The 12,886-nt window shown below is 44.0% G+C and overlaps 1 protein-coding gene and 1 long non-coding RNA gene across 2 annotated transcripts in view; one reads left to right on the top strand and one right to left on the bottom strand.

Annotated features, from left to right (window-relative positions):
- Positions 1-12,886, bottom strand: part of pde1cb (phosphodiesterase 1C, calmodulin-dependent b) — a 57,729-nt gene that overhangs the window by 13,932 nt on the left and 30,911 nt on the right.
- Positions 2,939-9,911, top strand: LOC143482573 (uncharacterized). Its single transcript, XR_013122265.1, has 2 exons — positions 2,939-4,007; positions 6,473-9,911. It is a non-coding gene; the product is annotated as an uncharacterized LOC143482573 (long non-coding RNA).

The following is a 12,886-nucleotide window of genomic DNA, read 5'->3' as shown; positions in this document are numbered from 1 at the left end:
AAAAATCATAACAAACTGCAGTTAGATGTTTTTGTACGAAAATGTTTATTATCATTTGATCGCTTGGATAGACAATGCGTTGCATGCCTCCCTTGAAACGACCTGTTTGACCTACATGGTGGAATATTTGGGAATAGTTCCTCTGACGGACCCGCAGCTTCTAACGAGAGGAAACAGTGAAATAATATGAGAGTAAAGTTAAAATAATCAGATATGATGTATAAATGATTTAATGAACATGGAATGATAAACTGTGGTTGTTGGCCATGGATGCAGGGCACTGTCACCATGGCAGGAAGCTCCCGGAGGGGATGACATGTCCTGAGTGGCACCAGTGGGATTCAGGCTGGGTTTGACTGATGGGTTTTGATGTGCACCCTACACACACACACACACACACACACACACACACACACACACACACACACACACACACACACACACACACAGCTATGCCCTTCCCCTTGGCCTGGTGATTGCATCTTTCCATGGGCTTCCAGGCCTTGATGACAGACATTCATGTTTACCCTCTAAAACTTCCCACAATTCCATGCACTGCACTCACACTGCCAACATATGAAAGAGCAGGCACTCACTGGTTGAGCAATTCATTATGCATATGAATCCCAAGGGGACCCTTTGTTTGAAATACTCCGTGTCAAACATAACAACAGACACAAGAACAGAGTATGTGGCTCCTTTGAACAATGCAGAAAAGTTTCACTGCATATCAATGTTTTTCTACAGTTCCTTGGCCAGTCCCACCTTCAGGCTCCGTATTCTCTCCTGCAAAAGCAACTTCCTCACGCTGCGCCGCCCAGAGGCAAAGTGCTCTAGATGAGCCGTCGTTCGCAGCAAGCTGCAGACCAAAAACGCTCTCCCGCCACCACAGAGCTGTGTCTGATGCGTCCGGCCAAGTGTAACTGACGCCTCGGGTCGATGCGGTTGTGCGAGAGGGGGTGTCTGAGGGGATAAGGGCAGTCCGACTCTTCCCACGCAACACTGCGTCCGGAAAAGCCGGAGTCCCGATTGACTCATTCCTGCTCAACTCCAGACCTCGCGAGTCTCTCTCACTCTCGTACTGACGGACAGATAACACACCTGACCCGTGACTGTAATGTGTCAAACTCCATGGACTAAGTGCAGACCTAGGATTAATTTTTGTCCATGCGAACATGCTTCCGGCTGTATCCCAGATGTCTCCCGACTAGCCCTTACTTTATACCCTCTGTAGTGCATGAATATAAGGAGCATGGAGCAATTTGGGCCTCTGTGCAGGGGAGAAGGGAGCAGGTCATAAATCAGGTGCCACTTTGGCACAATGTTTTTTTTTTCTTTCATTATTATAAATGATGTTTCTTAACATATGCAAACATCTGAGAACACGGGAAAGTAAAGTGGCCAAACCTACGCGCTGCAAATCCATTCTGTTTGGACAGAATTTGCAAACGTGGCATTTCTTAACATTATGGACCCCGTATTGTCACGGTGTCCATCAGAACCACGCTGACTGACGACTGAATGGGGTCTTTTATGTAGTCCACACAAAGCCCGCCGGCGATGGGGAGGGAGAGCTTGGCAGAGCGCAGCGCGCGTGGGCGGCACGTGACGCTCCGTACCCTGTGACGTAGCCCACCCCCTGGAACGTCTGACAGTTACATTTCCCAGCGCGAGACTTCGACAAGAGAATCTGCACAGTGCGGTTTCCCAGGGGGGGACGCCCTATGTAATCTAAAGGTTTCCCTCATCTCAAAAAAAAAAAAAAAGCTAGCGTAAGCTAAAACGCGGCTTAATCTTTACCATGCTGCCGGTCTTTGTAATATGTACACGATGCAGCCAGAAGGTCCATTTAGTAATTTGCTTTTCCCGTGGAAATTATAGATTCCCCGTCCTTAACACTGCTACTCTGTAAATGAGTTCTTGTGAATAACTATGGCGTGCGCTAGCAACAAACGTTTCCGTCTGAAAGTTGCAGATAACCCCCGAAAGGCCAGTCCTCGCATCCTCTGCCTGTTTAGTCTGTGACTAAATCGGCCTATTAAAGTCTTGTTGTGATTTTGGGTTTTTTGCTTAGCAATTAACATGCTTTGTTTATTCTTTTAACATAATACATAAGCGAAATGTAACCACTGTTTAAAAGAAGTGAAGTATAATCATTGTTTAATGTAGAAGTAAAATGTAACCACTGTCTAAGATGTGTCCGAGCTGTGAACCCCAGGGAGAGGATGTGAGCAGACCACACTGTAGAGTGAGATCTAAAAAGCAGAAGGCGTAGGCCTGATTGTGCCGACGTTGGGGAAATATGAATTTACAGCATCTTCATGAATGGTGGCCTCTTGCCGGCCTATCAGTCCATAGACAGGAACCATATGTCCATGTTGGGATTGCAGAGAAGAAAGAGAAGTATTGTATGCTTGAAGAACAACACCATGTAAGGTATAGAAGAAGATCTAAGCGTTTGGGGGCGGAGAAATCATATATAAAGACGGCATGCTCAAACACTTGTTGGGTCTCTGATGTAAAATGTTAGAATGTGAGATCCCCAGAGATATCTCTGTTTTAATAAAGGCCTTTTTTGTTATTGCTATAATTTTGGTATGGTGGTTCCTGCTATCTCCTTCCCATCAAACGAACACGCTGGGCTAAGGTGGTAGGTAGAAGTTTACAGCCCACAACAGTTGGTGACCCCGACGTGATGGGAAGAGATAGATTTTTTGGAACACGTCTTCTAAAATACCGTTAGTTCGTCTGAGCCGGCTCAATTAAAGGTAAAGCAGAATACCTGTTACAACAAAATTTCTGCACATTTGTATAATACCAAATTGTGATGAACTAATGGTGTTTGGTCGATGCTAAATTAAATAGCAATTAAAAAAAATTTTATTATCTTCTTTGGTTAGGTTTAAAAGGTAAAATATATGGTTTAAAAGGAAAAAGGGTTTCAGTCCCTAAAAGGAAAATATAGGGTTGGAGTCCCTATGAAAACAGGGTTGGAGTCCCTAATGGCCTAATAAGTGTTTCTTTGTTTCCTGGGGTGTGGCAAACCCTCCCGTTTGCCTGACGAGGCGACGGTAAGACCGAGCGGCGTTCTCGAGTCAGCTGGGTCACAGGCGTCCCGGGGACTTGAGGTACCCCCAAAATCGCCTGGTTTCGGACCAAGAACCTGAATTGATTGAGGGTGGTAAACCTTACGGTGTCAACAGAGCCCTCAATCTATTAAAGTAAGGTTGAAGACGACTGCAGGCGAGTATCAGTTTTTTTATCAACAACAATGGCTGGTGAGGAAATGCGAAACGTATGTAAAAGTTTGATGTAAAATGGTTGGTTTATGGTGTTGGTTTATGTGAGTGGAAAACATAAGTGTCCACATATAGGAACAAATGACTGTGACTTGTAAAGTAATTCATACAACTAATGTTATGAGACATTAAAAGTATGAGGTGACCAAGACAGGCAGGCGACGACCGTGTGTCTTTAGGTGACATCATTGACCATAAATCATCACAGTCTCTCTGCAAATTAGAACAACTGAAAGAGCAACATGAGAATGTAGAAAGACTGAAGCGAGCGCAGTTAAACCGTAAAATAATCAATTGTGAAAGAGAACTAGCATTGCGATGCAAAATATAAGTTTGTTGGCTTGGGCTATCGGGGAACAGGCCAGGAAGATGGCAGACAGTCAGAAAAATGTGCCACCTTATGATCAAGGCTCGGTAATGCCCACAGCTTCCTCACAGGAGAGTGCCACCAGAACTCGGGAAGAAGTAAAAGGAATCTATTCAGTGGTTAATGTAGAAACAAGAACAGTCCAAATAGTTAAAATCCCCAATAAAGAGTGTAAAAAACCCCATGCAAATTCAGTCATTCGACAAGATGAGAGCAAGCAGGGGGGGGAGAACTGCGACCAATGAGGAAGTGAATCTGAGCACTCTGAAGAGACTGAAAGAGAGGAAGTGGTGAACAACATTAGAACACGCTGCACACAGAAGACAGGCAGGCGAGCAGAGGTAAAATAAATAAATAAATAAATATAAAATAAAATAAAAAACGTGCTAATCCTGCTAAAGGAATTAAACTAGGAAAGACCAAGAAGGGAGTTAAGGGAGCAAGAAAAAGGCAAATAGACAATAAAAGTAAGACAGGTCGTGCGGTAAGGGTTAACTGCAAATTAATAGGGACTGGGTGGAGATAGTTATAGATGGCGCACACACCGGGATAAGCGAAGTGAGTAAGTGACGTAGACATGCCAGAGTGAAACGGTGATGTATTTGGCAAGTTAAACTAGATAAGTTTTGATAAGATATTGGCTTTGGGAGACGTTAGAGGTGTGGTAGCACGTTGATGCACTGTCATACATTCATTGTATAGTTCTGCCCTCATTTGCCATCTCAGCTGTTTCTAGTTTATATCTCATTATTGTCTGGGATTTAGTTCCTGGTTTTATATGTTCTGATCGTGGGTTATTGTGTTTGTGATCTTGTGTTTTTTCCCTCTGTTACTCTGGTCAGTTGGGTCATAAGTTTGTTTAGGTAAATGTTTAAAAGCTTTGCTGGTATTGGATTTTTACTGGTTCATCTAGCCTCCTTGTCCTTAGTTTGTTTTGGTGTCTGGTTATTACTGAGAGTATGATAGATGTTCATGCATTATTAGTGTTTGAATCTGCCTGTCTAGCAGTTTTGTCTTCGGTTTAGGTTACTGACATACTCCCTTGCTACACATGTTTTTAGCAGTCTGGTTTAGTTAATAAGGTTCTGTTTTGTTTCTGTATCGCTAGTTGCTTTAGTTCTTATGGTGTTTTCCCTGTGCCCTGTGTTCTGTTAACATTCCCTTACATATAAATTTCTCTTCCTTGCATAGTCACGGTGGACTTTCATATTCTTAGTGTTAAAGTGCACTGTAAAACCCAACAAGTTCACTGAACTCAAAAGTTTTGCTGTAACCGATTACCTAAGAAATGTTAAGTTCATGTAATATAATTTTTAAGTACAGTTAACTTAAAAAAGAATAAAACTTTAAATAAAATATAAGTTTAGGAAAATATTATTTTTTAAGATATATATATATATTTAAGTACTGCATACTACAATGCTTGAGGGTTAGGGGTCTTGCTCAGGGGCACCTCAGTCATGGCTTCGGGTCTGGGAATCTAAACTTAAAACATAACAAAAAGTTAAGACAGTGCAAAACCTTAATGCTGGGTTTACAGTGTAGTTTTCCCGCACCAGCCGCACTGTCCACCATGTTTGTTCAAAAATCACAGTATGTTAATTAGATGGTTTTAACCAATAGGCATGCAGGAGCGCATTGTGTCAGACGCTCGGCAAATATTAAATGAAAAACAATGAGTTTAGTGATTGTCTTCACTTGAAAATGTTGAGCTTATTGAGATTAAAACTTGAATATCATTGTATGAACTTTAATGTTTTAAGCTGTTTGAACTGTTTTGCTTACAAATAGAATAATTTTAATGAGTTCACCACACTGTCAGGGAATACAGTGTGAAGTTACTGTTTAAGTTAAGTGCTTTTCAGTATGCAGCAAGCACAACTCACCTGTTACATGAAGTACCCCTCACTAGACATAATGGAGCATTAGGTGAGGCCCTCTGTTAAATGGCCAGTACATGCAGCATCCGCCATTTGTAAAGTCACATGGTTGGATAAGTCAACTCCCACAAGTTATCAGAGCCAAGCAGCATACATCCGGGTGTCCCAATGCTCACACCTTAACTGGTTTAGAAAAGAGTGTACGCAGGCAGTGTACGCGTACAGGGGCCCGCCCCAGACTCCTCAATATGTTCTCTATCTGCAACAGGGGTGGGAGTACCCACCAATGAGATTTAACTCAAGTTTAAGAGGGAGGGGTCGGGCAAGGGGCAACGGTGGTCAGGGTTGTCCTGGCAACTGTGGTTGTGGCATGTCGGGTGGATGTTTCCTTGTGGGCAGGAGTGTTGCTGGTCGAGGGAGTGTCCTCAGAACGCCGTTGGACAAGGGAGGTCCAGAAGTCCGTATGTACCAGCACCAAACCAAAGCTGCGGCAGACCCCATGCTGTCCCTCACTGTCTGTACTCAAAAGGTTGTCATTTCTGGTTGAAACAAAGGAGCAACTCATTCAGCAATCAACTGTGTTTTACCTGATGCTGATTCTGGGACCAAAGCCTGCATAAAGCTGTTCCAATGACTGTGCAATGTGGCCAGCAGCCCATTAACCACAACTTCCTCATATCAGAGACTGCACGTGATAACGTCCGCAAAAGAGACATTTTTTTAACTAGGAGCTACTGTGTTATGTAGCCCTCTAGGACTGGTGATCTCCACGGAATGGCCTCCCACAGTTCACATCTTCTGGAGTCAGACTCCTGCACTGCGAGAGGCGTCCACTCTGTGTTCATGGCCTGGGAGCTGTGGATCACTCTGAGCCTTGCGTCCTGCCACCTGACCCACTGCATGTTACTTTGTTTTATGACCAATAGGGGATCCAGATTATGGGGAGGAATTTGAGGAAGAGCTACAGGATAAGGTATGGGAGATTGCAACCAGGGGCATATGGGTGGAGCCTGAGGGTGTGGTGGTCCCTGTGGGGCTGACACCTGCTTAGCGACGCTGGTATGATTAGGAGAGCCACTATAGCTAAGAATTGGGTAATAACTAATATTCCATGTGTGAGCTATGCTAAGTCTTGTAATACTTGGTTTATTAAAACAATGTCATTTGTCAAAGTTATTCTAATGTGATATGTTGAGCAGGTTCCAGGAGAGAGAATGCTGCGATCATCTTGACCATAATTTAATTTTAGATCAGATAACAGCTTCTCTGGGGTCAGAGGGACCTCATGACGTTGGCCTCATCTCACAGCCACCAGCTGCGTTTGAGACACAGGCAGATTACTCTAGATGTTTCTGAAACACCCTCTTGTGGTTCAGAAAAAAGGGGGGGGGACAGGAAGGTGCTGATTTATTACATCAACTTGTTTAAATAAATAAAACAGCACACATAGTCACAAGAGATTCATTATATATTCTAACCAGTCACAGCGTCATGGCTTTTGTAAAATTACAAATGTTCACACTACAGAAGGTTTTGTGTTTTAAAACTTAATGTTTTCACTTGAAGGAATTAATATGGCATGGTATGTTACAGGTCTGGCACATGAGTGTGTAACTGAGGTGGCATATGCAGCTAAATGGAACCAATTCCTGGGGTAGAGAACATGTGGACAGATTCAGGAGTCGAGATGGTGGTGTTGAATCAGGATTTGTGGTGGTAATGGAAGCTCAGGGAGATGCAGACGAGTTCTGGGTAGCACATTCAGGTAAAACTGGGTAGTACAATCAGCACAGAGGGCTGAGATTTTGTCTGTCATTGTAGCACTAAGGTGGGTGGAAGGCAAGAAAGTTAACATCTGTACACACTCTGCGTACGTGGTAGGAGTGGTTCATGTAGAACTCTGTACAAAGAGTAGGTTACACCACTTCAGGAGGTAAATTCATTAAATGTTAAGATGTAAAAGGTGTTGTTACTATTGGTAAGAGTTGCTATCATTAAATGTTCAAGTTATCAAAAGGGGGCAGTTTAATACAGAGTTAATGCAGCTGCAGACGTGGGTGCTAAAAAAGGCAGGATATGTTACAGGAGCCCATCAGATGGTTTGCAGGGCAGAGGACAGTGGTCTCCTCTGCCATAGGATTCAGAGCTACGTTAACTACAGGAAAAATGTTGTGGTTCAATAAAGGTGGTAAATGGGGTACGGAGGTTTGGAAAGGACCTAATGTGAGACCGATTTTACCAAGTCAATTGATTAATTCAGTGTTGTCTGAAGCACACGAGGTAGCAAAAATGAAGGACAATGTGTTACTGGTCACATCCACACTTAACTGACTTAATAGCAGACTGGACTGAAAATGTGAATATCTGTAATGCACATAACTTGTGTTTTAAGACCAGGTCTAAGCAAGTTTCCTGGGCAATAGGAGCCAGGAGAGGAGATCCAGACTGACTACACTGACATGTTAATACCAGTACGGGGACTAAGGTATTTGTTAGTGACTGTGGATAAATTCTTATGTTGGGTAGAAGCATTTCCCACCAGGCCAGAGGACTCTAAGTTGGTCTGCAAAATGTTGATAAAATTACTGGATACTGCGCCATTGTATAATAAATTAAGTGTACTCAGATAATGGGATGCACTTCACTACCTAGGAGCTAAAATTTGTGGAACAAAATTTGGGTTTGAGACACAAATATGGGTTGGTTTATCATTCTCAATCTCAGGGTAAATTGGAAAGGATAAATGGTAACAAAGGATAAAGGAAAAGATATGTGCACAAATGTATGTGTTTGTATTGTTGGCCAGAAGATCTTCAGTGAATTTTGTTACAGGATTCACTCCGTATGAACTCATATGACAGTGAGGAGTTTTCGGGGGCCCCCCAACGCGCTTGCGACATCCCACAGGAAAACCACAAGGTTGTACAAATAATGGTAAAATGCACTAAAAAGCTGTCTGTGAAGCTTATTCTGTCCAGGCGTAAGGAGGAGTCAGAATCAACGCCATGAGCAGATCCACCAGTCACCAAATCATTGAGAAAACATCACACGCCATCCAATTGAAGGGCAAAGGAGAAATGTGGTATCACTTCAGCCAGTGCCGACCATCAGAACCATTGAGCGCGCAGAGATACGGAGCTCTCAAACAACGAGTTAAAATAACACTAGAGCTGGGGCACGTTAAAGGCCTAGTTTAACATTTTGTTTATTGTTGGTTTATTGTTATTTGTTTTTTTGTTTGTTTCTGTACTATTATTAAAGTTGGCACTAATGTGATGATTATTATGTAACAGAATGTTAACGGGCCGCCCAATGGAGGATGGGTTTCCTTTTGAGTCTTGGACCTCCCAAGGTTTCTTCCTATTCCCCACCATCATAGGGAGTTTTTCCTTGCCACTGTCGCCTTTGGCTTGCTCACTAGGGATCTGGACCCGTATGATTGTTAACCTTGTAAATCCTGTAAAGCGATTTGTGACAACATGTGTTGTGAAAAGCACTATACAAATATATTTGATTTGATTTTGATTTGAATGTGAAGCCATAAAATGTTTGTCTCACCAGGACATTCAGGGGACTGCCCCCTGTGTATGTGGGTCCATGGTGGGTCAAGGCCTTTATTATCTTAATAGTAACTGTAAAATTGTTGTTGTATTCCATGCGTAAGAAACTTAGTGTGATGGTTTATCAGCACGGTGATTGAACAGAGGAATACTCAGGGACAAGCAGCTATGATGTCACTGTTGTATCATGGGGAGTCAGATGAGAGGGTAACATTGGAAGATATTTTGTGATCTCTGTTTTCTCAGAGATCAAGAGAGGGTCTGTTGTGATTTTGGGTTTTTTGCTTAGCAATTAACATGCTTTGTTTATTCTTTTAACATAATACATAAGCGAAATGTAACCACTGTTTAAAAGAAGTGAAGTATAATCATTGTTTAATGTAGAAGTAAAATGTAACCACTGTCTAAGATGTGTCCGAGCTGTGAACCCCAGGGAGAGGATGTGAGCAGACCACACTGTAGAGTGAGATCTAAAAAGCAGAAGGCGTAGGCCTGATTGTGCCGACGTTGGGGAAATATGAATTTACAGCATCTTCATGAATGGTGGCCTCTTGCCGGCCTATCAGTCCATAGACAGGAACCATATGTCCATGTTGGGATTGCAGAGAAGAAAGAGAAGTATTGTATGCTTGAAGAACAACACCATGTAAGGTATAGAAGAAGATCTAAGCGTTTGGGGGCGGAGAAATCATATATAAAGACGGCATGCTCAAACACTTGTTGGGTCTCTGATGTAAAATGTTAGAATGTGAGATCCCCAGAGATATCTCTGTTTTAATAAAGGCCTTTTTTGTTATTGCTATAATTTTGGTATGGTGGTTCCTGCTATCTCCTTCCCATCAAACGAACACGCTGGGCTAAGGTGGTAGGTAGAAGTTTACAGCCCACAACAGTCTTCAGTCAATTAAACCCATTTAACCAATACACCTGCAATATCAGTCAAAATAATTGCCTTTCACGTTCATAATTGTGCAGGCTAATGGCTATGATGATGAATCGCTGTTGTGTCATGCCCAGTCTGTGTGACATTTCACTAAATTTGCCTGTAGAATCTGCTTTTTCTGAAACTCTATGTAAATTGGCCCGTTCGTCTCACACGGAGCGGGTTCGTTGGGATTCTGCTCTAATCAGCATCCCGGTGTTAAATGTGAATGCTGCCTTATCGAGTCCAGAAACAGCCACTATCCGGATCCTGCCTCGCTGATTTAGGGAGCATCTTTCCTCTTCCTCAGCCCACATCTGAATTACGGCGCGGAGTTCATCAGTGTAAATACACACGCACTTCTACAACACCACTTCAGCTTTTTACTGCGGAGGTGAACGCCGGATCTTAAGCCAGAGGAGAATTTGTATCGTGCGGAGCATAAAGTTATGGCGGCGCGCCATAAATTCAGCCTCACGACACGAAGCCGTTGATCATATCAGGCACCTCGTCGAATATGTGTGCTCAAAAAAAAAACACGTAGGAGAGCGAAACTCAAGCTGGGTTCGCGTCAGGGTGACGGGAGAGGTTTGCGAGGACAAACCTGAGGAGGAAACATAACGCGGGGAGTTTAGACAGCCTGAAAGTGTGATGTGTGTGGTGAAGTGTGTGCGGACGGGAGGGTGTGTGAGTTCGCGCCGTGTTTGTGGGGACATTCGCTTGTGGGGACCTTTGTTTGTGGGGACCACTGTGCTCTCAAATGAGGCAAAATGAAAAACGAATGGAGGGAGTTTGTGCTCCAGTCGTGTGTGCTACGTGACAGATGTACTAATGCAGTTTGCACAGCGTGTGATGTGATTGGAGAAGATCAGCTCAGACGTCTGTGTGGGTCTTCTGCTAATTCTCTTTTACCATTTATATGAGCCTGCTGTAAAAACCTAACCAGGGCCAGAGCTCACTGGTCTCCCTCTGCTTTGCATGGCTAGATGACATATGTGAACCTGGGACAGGAGCATAAATAACCTCCATACGGATAACAAACACTGCACTCAATTTTGCAGCCTTGGTCGTGCAAAGCCATCTAACTGCAGTCCTACTCATTCGTTTGTGAATGTTTGCTACTGGTGTAGTCATCTCAGTATGTGTGAGATCATGTATTTACTGTTCAAACCTATTCTGTCTGTGAATTTTAAAAGGCAGCACAGCACTCCCTTCTAAGGGAAAACGCTGCCAAGCGTATCATCAAAGACTGCCCCATCTCTTTATCTATCCGAGCACAGGTCTACAGGCGTTCGACAGGTTGTAAAGTACCTAAAATCTTCTCATTTTGTGTTTTTCTTTTCCTGTTGCTTCCATTACGGTTCAACCACCGCACTGTCCATCAGAGTTCATTAAGGTCTGGCCTGCATCCAATTCCATCCCAGGTACCCACTGGCTGGGCCGCACCGCCAGAAGCGTAATGACATCATTCTCCCAGAGGTACCGTGTCTAGCCTGTTCAGCATGCTGCCGTGGCGATGAGCAGCCGTGCGGCGTGTAACTGGAGGCTTTTTCCCCAGCGGGTTTGGGTCAGGAATTGTGTGGTTTTTTTTTTTTAGAAACTGCCTTTATACATCTGACTGACCGCTGAGAACAACAATCACCCAGGAAATCCTTCCCCCTCTCTCTCTCCTTCCCTCTTTCTCTCCCTCTCTCTCTCCTTCCCTCTCTCTCCTTCCCTTTCTCTCTCTCTCTCCTTCCCTCTTTCTCTCCTTCCCTCTCTCTCCCTCTCTCTCTCTCCTTCCCTCTTTCTCTCTCTCCTTCCCTTTCTCTCTCTCTCTCTCTCTCTCTCTCCTTCCCTCTTTCTCTCCCTCTCTCTCTTTCTCTTTCTCTCTCTCCTTCCCTCTTTCTCTCCCTCTCTCTCTCCTTTCCTGTCTCTCTCTCTCTCCCTCTCCTTCCCTCTTTCTCTCCCTCTCTCCCTCCCTCCCCTCCCCCATATCTCATGTCACTAATTAGCGAATGTGACTGAATGGGAAAATCAATTAATGACAGATGAAGATGAAGACCAGGCTGGGCCCGGTGGAGGGAGTGGCGTGGTGAAATGCCAGCGTGTTGTTTTGCCACGTAATTAGAGAGTTAATGAAAGCCCTTAATGAACACGCCGGTGTCCTTCTCCGCACTCGAGCAGAAAGGCAGAGTTTGGGGGGGTTGGGGGGGGGGGGGGTTCGAGTTGTCGGTATAGATAGGAACGAAGACCGATCAAGCGGCAGACACCTGAAGAGTCTTGCCACACCACCTGTTACTGCCGCTCCGCAGGGCTTATTAAAAATGCAGAACCGACCTGATGCGGATTAGATGGCCAATCATCGCATGTCCCTGCAAACCCGTGGGGTAAGAGCTGTGGCATCTAATTTTTGAAACATTCGTCTTGGTGGGTTTTAAACCTCTTTCTTTTACGTGAAGGGCTTTGCATATAAAAGACAATCAACAATACACATTCAGGTCAATAGTAACTGTCTACTGATGTCTGTTTATAAAATGTCATGGCACATAACAGAATTCCACTCTACAGCATTTTCCAGTCCTCGTTCTGTATACAGAGGGCATGGGAATGTCCCAAGTGTAGTGGTGTACCTTGGTGTGTGTGTGTACATTACACAGCTGAGGGATGAGCAAAACACCACATCTTTCATTCAGTGAGCTTCCAATACGAGCACAGCAGAGCACGTGCCAACTGAGTGTTGGCGTCATGCGGTGTTACGCAATGACGGCAGAATAAGGAGCAACGGCGTGACATCTGTGAGTGATGGACAGTTGTCTAGGAGGGGGATTACAATTTCTTGTAATCCGAATGGATTTGAGGAGACACCGGGAGGTTTA

Source organism: Brachyhypopomus gauderio, chromosome 19 (assembly GCF_052324685.1).
Source record: "Brachyhypopomus gauderio isolate BG-103 chromosome 19, BGAUD_0.2, whole genome shotgun sequence".
Taxonomy (NCBI): Eukaryota; Metazoa; Chordata; class Actinopteri; order Gymnotiformes; family Hypopomidae; genus Brachyhypopomus; species Brachyhypopomus gauderio.
Note: the sequence above shows the minus strand (reverse complement) of the source record. Positions and strands in the feature narration are given on the sequence as shown.